Source organism: Anser brachyrhynchus (genome assembly GCF_964034855.1).
Source record: "Anser brachyrhynchus genome assembly, chromosome: 1".
In the NCBI taxonomy this organism is placed as follows: Eukaryota; Metazoa; Chordata; class Aves; order Anseriformes; family Anatidae; genus Anser; species Anser brachyrhynchus.
In genome coordinates, this window is record NC_137694.1 from 34,664,488 (window position 1) to 34,673,520 (window position 9,033).

Genomic DNA, 9,033 nt, shown 5'->3' on the forward strand with positions numbered 1-9,033 from the left:
CTAAACAATATATAGGGGTGGCTAGCCGGGATGGGGGGCGGGCTGCTTGGGGACAGGCTGGGCATCGGTCAGCGGGTGGTGAGCAATTGCATTGTGCATCACTTATTTTGTACACATTATTAGTAGCAGTACTATTATCGTTATTATTATTATTATTATTATTATTCCTTTCTTAATAAACTGTCTCTGTCTCAACCCACAGGCTTCATTTTCCTATTTCTCTCCCCCTTCCCAGAGAGGGCGGGGAGAGGGTGAGCAAATGGCTGTGTGGTGCTTAGCTGCCGGCCGGGTTAAACCACAACAACAGCAAAGTAGACATGTAACCAAATTAAAGCCAAAACTTTCAGCCCAGTCCTTGACCTGAATAGTGAGTGAGGATACGGATCCTGGCATTTATATGTGAAAGTTTATACGCAGCCAAAGTAAATATTGTAGTCAGAGGTCAAGGGATAAGATTTTGAAAAGTCCTGCATAAAGAAGAGATCTCAAAAAAGCAAATTTAAATAACATTAATGTCAAGAAAAGTAATTCTGATTGCTATATTCTTTATCTGTCATGACTAGACAGATGAAAATCTATGATAGCAATTTTGCCTTTAAGGTCATTTTCTTTTTTATTTTATTTATTTATTTATTTATTTATTTTAACAGGCTCTGTACTAATTTTCCTCACAGAATGACTAACAGAAATATGACCCTTATGCACCTTTTGTAGTTAATTCACTAGGTCAACTCTAACCACTAAGCCCCTTGTCAGGTTATTTCTATTAGTGATAAGGAGCAATTGACCTTAAAACATTGAAGCCAGGTAGATGAGCCTATTCCACAAAGTCTCTTGGCTCCACCCTTGTTAAGTGAAATCTGCCAGGTGTGGATCATTTGACCTTTGCTATATAGGAAGCATGGGGGAGTTATAGGGAATTGTTTCCCCAGTGGAGTTTGAGGGTTAGTTTATTGGGGGTGCTTTTCTCCTGTGGTGAAATGGATTCAGTGCTCCCTAGTAGGCTGCTTTTATCATGCTTTCTACCATCTCTGTGAAATAGTTTTAGTGACTCTATGAGCTAGCTACATTGGTGGTGCCTTTTCAGTACAGTAAAACCCTGGTGGTATGACTTCACTGTGAAATAGTTTAGAAGTGACTCACGTTCAGAAGCTGGCAGGTAAGCGTTCCAGGGTTCTACAGTTGTTTAATGTTGAGGAGTTTGAGTACTTCCTTCACCTTGTCTGTTTTCAGTGAAACTGTTTACATGGACTCTAACCTCCCTTACCAACACTAAAAAATAAAACAAATAACAAAAAAAACAAACAAACAACAAAAAAAAAACAACTTCAAAAGCTCAACTGCTTACGGGTAAGCCTGAATTTGAAGAAAGTTCTTAAGTATTCGTTAAGTTTGAACAACAGGCTGTGTGGAAAAGGTGCCTTACTGTGAATTCAAATTTTGCCTTGTGATAAGTAGAAACAGATTTGGGTAGATACTGGTGGCATTATCATTATTCTTGCTAAGTGGCAATTGTGAGAATGTGCTGTTTATAAAAAATACTGTTTTCACAATATGCAAGTCAAAAGCCTTTAGATTACCAGAAGTTATAGCTTCAAGGAGATAACTTTAAAGAAAGAAATTATTGTTGGCCATCTCCCCCTGACCCCTCCATAGACTGGCTCCCTGAAAAAAAGTGTAAAAGGTGTAATTGTTAGTAGTTTCAGAGGTAGGGTCGGGGAAGATGTGCTTTCCCACTTGATCACTCTCCCTTTCTTCTTCTCCAGGAGTATTATGGTAGCTTTCCAAAACTTTGACTATCCTTGGGATGTTCAGACCAGCATGATCTTATTGGTATGTCTCCTGAACGCACTTCAGGTTTTGTCTAAGGTTAAACAAATACTTAAGAGCGTCATCCAGAGATGTGTCCTGAGGCAGGATAGTTAGGAGTGGCAGGGAGAGTGGGAGGATATGGCCAGGTATCTAGAGCAGGGGGCACCTCCACTGGAAAGACCATGAGGAACCCACAGTGGATGAATTGGCTAGACAACCCTGGCAGTATGAAGAAAGTCTCTCCTCTTTCCTACAGACCTGCGTCTCGGCTGTGGAGAAACTTTTGGAAGAGCACCACCAACTTAGAGAATTTTTCTTCCTCCCCACCTGTACAAACCAGTGTCTGAGGTATCCAGGTAAGTGTCCTTCTGTGCAAGGAAGATGACAGAGTGGTTACACAGCCTGTGGTTGGACCAATGTCTCCATGGAGAGGAGGTGAGAAAAAAGGATGGAAAATCTACGTTGACACTAGAGGCACGGGTATGTCAGTTGCAAATAAATACAATGGGGGGAAAAAGGGATTCGTCAAGAAACTTGCTGCTCCAAATTGCAGTGGGCAGTCCTCGGTCGCCGGATCTGGCCCCCAGAATTTTTTCACCGTCAATACGATTTGACTTAGCAGTCAACTGTTTCTTTAGCTTTGAGGATGCTGAAATGGTCCGTGGCTTGAAAAGAACCAGTTCCCAGCCTGTCTCGAAGAATAGTTGCTCTAGGGCTAAAATCTTAGTTTCCTTTCTGTTTCGTGAACATCCAGAGAGACTCCTCCTCTCAGTTGAGTTCGGTGCTGCCTAGTCTTAAGATTTTCAGTACTGATTCGCGTAGCCCAGACTCTCATATTTTGAGAGGGATTGCACTCCCCTTACATAATATTGGAATCCCACTTTTCTGTCTCAAGGGTGAATGTTGTAAGGCACTTATAAATCATTGCAGATTGTGGTTGTTGTCAATTGCCATGTTAATTAAGGCCATGCAAGTACCTTCTACTGTTTCATCTTCCCTTTCATTTGTTTGGTTACTACTCAATATTACATATTCAGTGAAATGTCCTACAAAAAAATAAATTACTTCTTAATTTTAACAACTTTTGTTTTTTTCTTTCTCTAGGTCTGCCAGTAACTGACAAGGTAAAAAGATGTGCTTTTCTCTTTCATTCTTGTGAAGTTAGAGGCAGTGCCAATTTAAACTGTGACTGAGGCTCTGCAATGGTGCAAGTCTATCTCACTACTTCAAATTCAGTGATGCAACCTGAGTTTACATTAACTTTCAAGGATTCAACCAATTTAAAGCTTTTAGACAATGACAATTATTTGAAAACATTCCTACAGGATTATTTTCTTCATTTACATTTGTTTGCTATCTCCATCTCATTCAAAGCAGTCAGGACTGGTTTGCTTTTCTCTTCTCTGGAAATTTGCACTAGGAACCAGTGTTAGAATCAGAATCCTGATCTAAGAGTATGATGAAAAATGTTGCACTCCAAGTTGGAAATTGGAGAGTAAAATGTTCATGTAAACATAAAAATTGTGCTCAAATAGCTGATTACACCTATGCTTACACCTTTTAACTTTAAACCTGAGAAGCAACGGGTAGTTTCTATGTCTCCCTTGGGGATAGTGTATTCTTCTGTATCTTGCTTCTATACGAACAGTTCAAAATCTTAAAGTCATGTTGTCAGTCATACAACCAAACAACCTTGCACGGTATTACATGTTCCCTCCCCCCCCCGATAGATCAAGCCCTGAATGCAAGATCAGACAAGTAAATACTGCCAACATGTAAAACTAACTTATAAATACGTTACTCTTTGGCAGGTTTTTTGGCAGTTTGTGGGGCTTTACTGTACTGCAGTGAGAAGAATGTATTCTGGTGTGAACTGAAATTATACCTCTATGCCACAATGTTGTTGTTTTTTTTTTTTTTTGGGGGGGGGGTACAAAATTCCTTGTGGACACCTGAAGGGGTTGCAAAATAAAATTTAGGTGAAGGAAAAGTTCCTTCTCTGTTGTTGTTGTTTTTGTTTTCTTTTCCAAACAGTCTTAAAATGAAGTTCCCATTTTCTGGCCTTTGGAAGATTGCAAGTGTGCCGGAACACTTCACATTACATAGATCATATTTGTCTGAAATGATAATATCATACCTATAGTCTGCTGCAGGCTGAAAAGTAGCCTATGCCTCAGGTACTGTTTTATGCCTTTGCTTTTGTTACTGCATCCTTGTAAGCCTTCAAAAGGGAAATGAAATTATCCTACAGAGAAGAAACACCATCCAGAAGAAACTTCAGCTGTGAGGGCCTGAATTCTCACTGAAACCAAAGACAGGTATCTTACTGACTTGAAGAAAGAGGCTTTAATCTATCCTGGCTTGTTTACTAATGAAGGAGTGTGAAAGAGACGCATGTCCTTGTATCTGAAGAGGAGGTGAAGGAACAGCTAGTGCAAGGGACACAAAAAGCTGTTGAGCCAGACGAATAGGTGGTTGGCTCTGAGCTTGGAGACTGCAACAGAATCACAAAGTCATCTAGATTGGAAGAGACCTCCAAGATCATCTAGTCCAACCTCTTACCTAACACTAACAAATCCTCCACTAAACCATATTACTAAGCTCTACATCTAAACGTCTCTTAAAGACCTCCAGGGATGGTGACTCAACCACTTCCCTGGGCAGCCCATTCCAATGCCTAACAACCCTTTCAGTAAAGAAGTTCTTCCTAATATCCAACCTAAACCTCCCCTGGCGCAACTTTAGCCCATTCCCCCTTGTTCTGTCACCAGGCACGTGGGAGAATAGACCAATCCCCACTTCTCTACAGCCTCCTTTAATGTACCTGTGGAGTGCGATAAGGTCGCCCCTGAGCCTTCTCTTTTCCAGGCTGAACAATCCTAGCTCCCTCAGCTGCTCCTTGTAAGACTTGTTCTCCAGACCCCTTACCAGCTTCATTGCCCAAAATGTTTAATAAAAAAAAAAAAAAAACAAATAAATGACTAGTGTATTTCTCCTTGGATAGAGGTTTGTATCATAAAATAATGGCCAAAGGTTGATGACAAGTTAGCAATCAGAAGTGAAAACAGATCAACCAATCATCTTTACAGGGGATTTCTGCTGGATGGTATTAAAGACAAATGAGGTGAGGAAGGTTGCAAGGATGCTGCCTGTACTATTTTATTATCTATGCATGCAACAAACCCCAAAAATTTCTTGAGCTGCACATGTAAATGTTATATACATGGTATATGTATACTTTATATGTAGTAAACAAGGTGTGGCACACATATACAGCAGAAACACCTGTAGCACATTACTGTTGCTGATGTAGTCATTCTGAGCCCTCTTAGCATAGCTGAAGTGATGAGCTAAGACTTAGGTGTCTAATTTTCGAACACCTAAATTAGTGTAGGTACATACAATCCTAAAGAGTGTCATTGAATATGCTAAAATATTTGTATTTTCAATAAAGAAACATGTTGAGCATGTACTCAGGATATTACATATCTTCTATCTATCTTATCTATCTATCTACCTATCTATCTATCTACATCTATACGTTCATAAATTGTATCTAACAGAGCAATCAGAATTAGGAAACCAGGATCTTTATTTCCTTTTTCACTTGTCCTAAGCAATTTTATACCTATTCATACATATCATTCCATGAAACCTTCTCCATAGTTTTTCAGATTTAGAGTTTTTTTATCTGTTTCTTTTTTCCAGAAATTCATGAAATATTTAAAATTTGCAAACATCACAGTTTCATACAATGGTATAATTATGTATTCTGCTTTGTTCTACATTATTTTGCTAATAATTCATGTAATTGTGATTGGCTTTTGACTATTACTGAGCATCAAGCTCATATTGTCAGAGAACTAATCTAAAAGACCCAGGATCTCTTTCCAAGTGGAAAGACTTAGAATGATGCAACTCTATAGTTAGGATTGTTTTTCTTTCCATGTGCATTTCTGTGCAATAACTGGTATTGAATTTCATCTGCATTTTAACAGGCAGCTACCTAGATCATTCTGCAGCTGCTCAGAATCAGCTTCATAAACATTTTGGTACAATGCTTGCAAGTACATCCACATATTTGTCCCTTTTTTTTATATGATGTTCTTTTGAGTTCTTTATGTGTGGAAATCGTTCACAAACAGAAAAAAAAATGGTTATAGAATTTTTTGTTCAAATTCATTTCTATGTAAGTAATTATTTCATAGATTTTTCTATTCAAGTGCCTGTCCCTTGGTCTTTTTATTGCTTTTATTACTCATCTGGCATAATTATACTTTACTATTACCAGGTTCTAATATCATATTAGTAAAGTCCTGGATAAAAAGCTGTGGTCGTAGAATATGGTGATATTTAATATGAAGCTGTGTATTCCCAACATTATGAAATGTAATAATATCATGCTAATATAGCTTATAGTGATAGAAATTCAAACCTTATCAATATGAGTTTTCAATTAATCTCTTTTTGGCATTAAGTACTATTGCGGTATTTTTCACAATTTATTAAATAAGTGTGGGTTCAATTGCTGTTGATCCTTTATTTTTTCTTTTCTTAAAGACAACATTCAAATTTAATAATAAGAAGGTTCTAGAAAATAATGGTAGATTTATTTATCTATGAAAAGAAAGGTCAAAGCTATTTGTAAAATGTAGTTATCTTACAGATGAGGCAAACAAAAGCTTCGCTTTACGTTTCTGAAGCCAAGAAGGCTAGTCCTTTGTTTACTGAGAGACATCCATTGAAATGCTTTCCTGAGTTATGACCAGACCATATAAAAAACTGCACTGGGTGACACTTCAACTCTTTTATTAGCTAACATCAGAATGCTATTGATATACAGCCACATAAGCAGAAAAAATGCCAGGATGCTTAATGCAACTACTTGCAAATAAGGTATAAGACATTTAAATCATTAAGGAAAATATCTGCAGTCAAATATTCATTCCCAGTTACTTGGAAATATGGCAGTTATTCAAATCAAATTCTGGACCAAATTCAGCTACAGCATAACTAGTCTTATATACACAATTGCACATGGCAATAGTCTCTTTGGAATGTCTCAAAATGGGATTTCTTCTCTTAAAGTCTGAATGAGACCAATGGTTTAATTTCTGCTCTGAATCACATGGAGCAGGAGGTTGAATGTGGCGCTCTCCCTCTCAAATAAACATCTCACTGCTGTTGAGTACTGTCTGTCTCGTTTCTTTAATCTGCTCTTTTCCTCCTCCCAGAAATTATTCATACTTGATCTGACAAGGGATTCACAGTCTCCCAAACACCTTGAGTCAAGACATCTGTTGTGTGAAGTGAATTCTCTCCCTGATGAAAAGGATTAATACAGTGGAATTGTCGTCACTAAGTCTCAGAGCAACCCCATCCACTTCCAGTCAGCTCATTTTGGCTTTCTCACTTCACCCACAGTGATATTTGCTTTGCATACTTTATCTGAGCATGTTCCCCGCCTTCAAAGACACAAGGATCAAGAAGGGTTTTCCCAGTTTTACTGTCAAATAATGATACCTGTAGAGAGTGCCTGATGACAGATTATGGCTACCTGATAAGTACAAAACCGTCCCCTTTGCTATCTGAAAATAATGCATCAGCCCAGTGAAAAATAGCTTTGACAGCAATTTGTTTAGTTCCAAGATGGATTTACTTTTATGTAAGAATGAAAAAGATGCTTTTGTGGTCATGCAGAACCAATATTTGTCTCTGTTGATAGAGGTGCAGAACTGCACATAGGTGAGGAAATTCGTTTAAATTATGTTTCCTCACGATTTAGGGTCTCCAAGGCAGCAGCAACTCACGAAACAGTAGTAAGCAGAATCTGCACGCAAGCCAAGCTCTTAATAAATTACTTGGATGGGTGGTTGAGGCTGATCTTCATCATCTTGTCTGTGCAGATCAGAGATCTTTTTAAGCAAGACAATGTAAAAGCCTTTTTATACAGCGTACACACATTGAACATAAGCCAAGTTTATTGAGTTTTGTGCTAGCAGCCTGCCATCAGAAGCAGCAGCACAGCACTATTTCTCCTATTCACAGCAGAGACCTGCATTTCTCAGGTTCATCAGTACATGGCTGCAGTCTTTCCAGCTATGTTTTGAGAGGCAGACATGGTATGAAAGCCTTATGATAGATTTATGATCTGCATCTTTAGATGTTAATGCAAAACTTAAAGCATTCAAGCTTTTCCTGTTGCCATCTTTACTAGTAAATAATATACTTGATTCAGTACCTTTGCAAATTTATATGGCTGTCAACACGTTAAAAAAAAAAAAAAAAAAAATCTTGTGCCTCCACCACAAACCACAACTAGATAGAGTTACAGTGCAAGGATAGTCAAAGGATTTAAATGTGTTATGATTATTTTATCCCTCCCTCCTAACTTGGCTTCTTGATTTCTCAGCAAATATTTTTCATAGATTTGCTCATCCCCTTGAAAAATTAGGAAGAATATTTCTCCGAATCACACTACAAAACCATGTTCATGGGATTCTAAAAACAGCAGGGTGATGATTTACTTTGCAATGACAAAAGGCTTGATCAGCACTTCTTCACTTCAGGCCATTGTTCTGTGAAGAACCTTTCACATTAACTCTCAAAAATCAGAACTGAATTGAGAGATTAATCCACTGCATGGAGAAAGATCTGCCACATCAGACTTTTACAGATACACATTTTTACTGTTGTCAGTACACCTCGTTCAGGGTGTAGTCTCAGCATTAATTTTCTTATTGAAATAAATATCAGTACCATGTAATTGGTAATCATTTATAATGCTTAACAATTTTAAACAAACTGTTAACATCCATAATGTTAACAATTCAACATTCATTTAGGTAAAAACTGTGCAAAACCAACAGCATGAGGTATTGTAAGGAAAATGACATGAAAAGGGACTTTTTTCAAGGAGTGACAATGATGTTCTGTATTTTTAAAACATTATTACAACTGATTTTTAATGTAATTGCAATTATTTTACTTTTCTTTAATACATTAACAATACATTATGCAATACATACTGTTACTTTGTTTTGTAAACTTGCCAACTGAAAAGACTTGTCATTTCTTTTTCCATTAGTGAATTGTCTACAGTTATTTGCAATCAAAGATACAAATAACAGTAATACTGGTATTTTGGTAGTTATTTACAAAGCCATCATTAGAATAAAGGGATAATGTAAAAATTCACAGTCAACAAGAAATAATTAAACT

At 37.5% G+C, this 9,033-nt stretch overlaps 1 long non-coding RNA gene across 1 annotated transcript; it reads left to right on the forward strand.

Annotated features, from left to right (window-relative positions):
- The first annotated feature begins 950 nt into the window (after nt 1-950).
- LOC308187988 lies at nt 951-4,689 on the forward strand. Its single transcript, XR_013945054.1, has 4 exons — nt 951-1,159; nt 2,069-2,168; nt 2,917-2,936; nt 3,624-4,689. It is a non-coding gene; the product is annotated as an uncharacterized lncRNA (long non-coding RNA).
- The last annotated feature ends 4,344 nt before the right edge of the window (nt 4,690-9,033 follow it).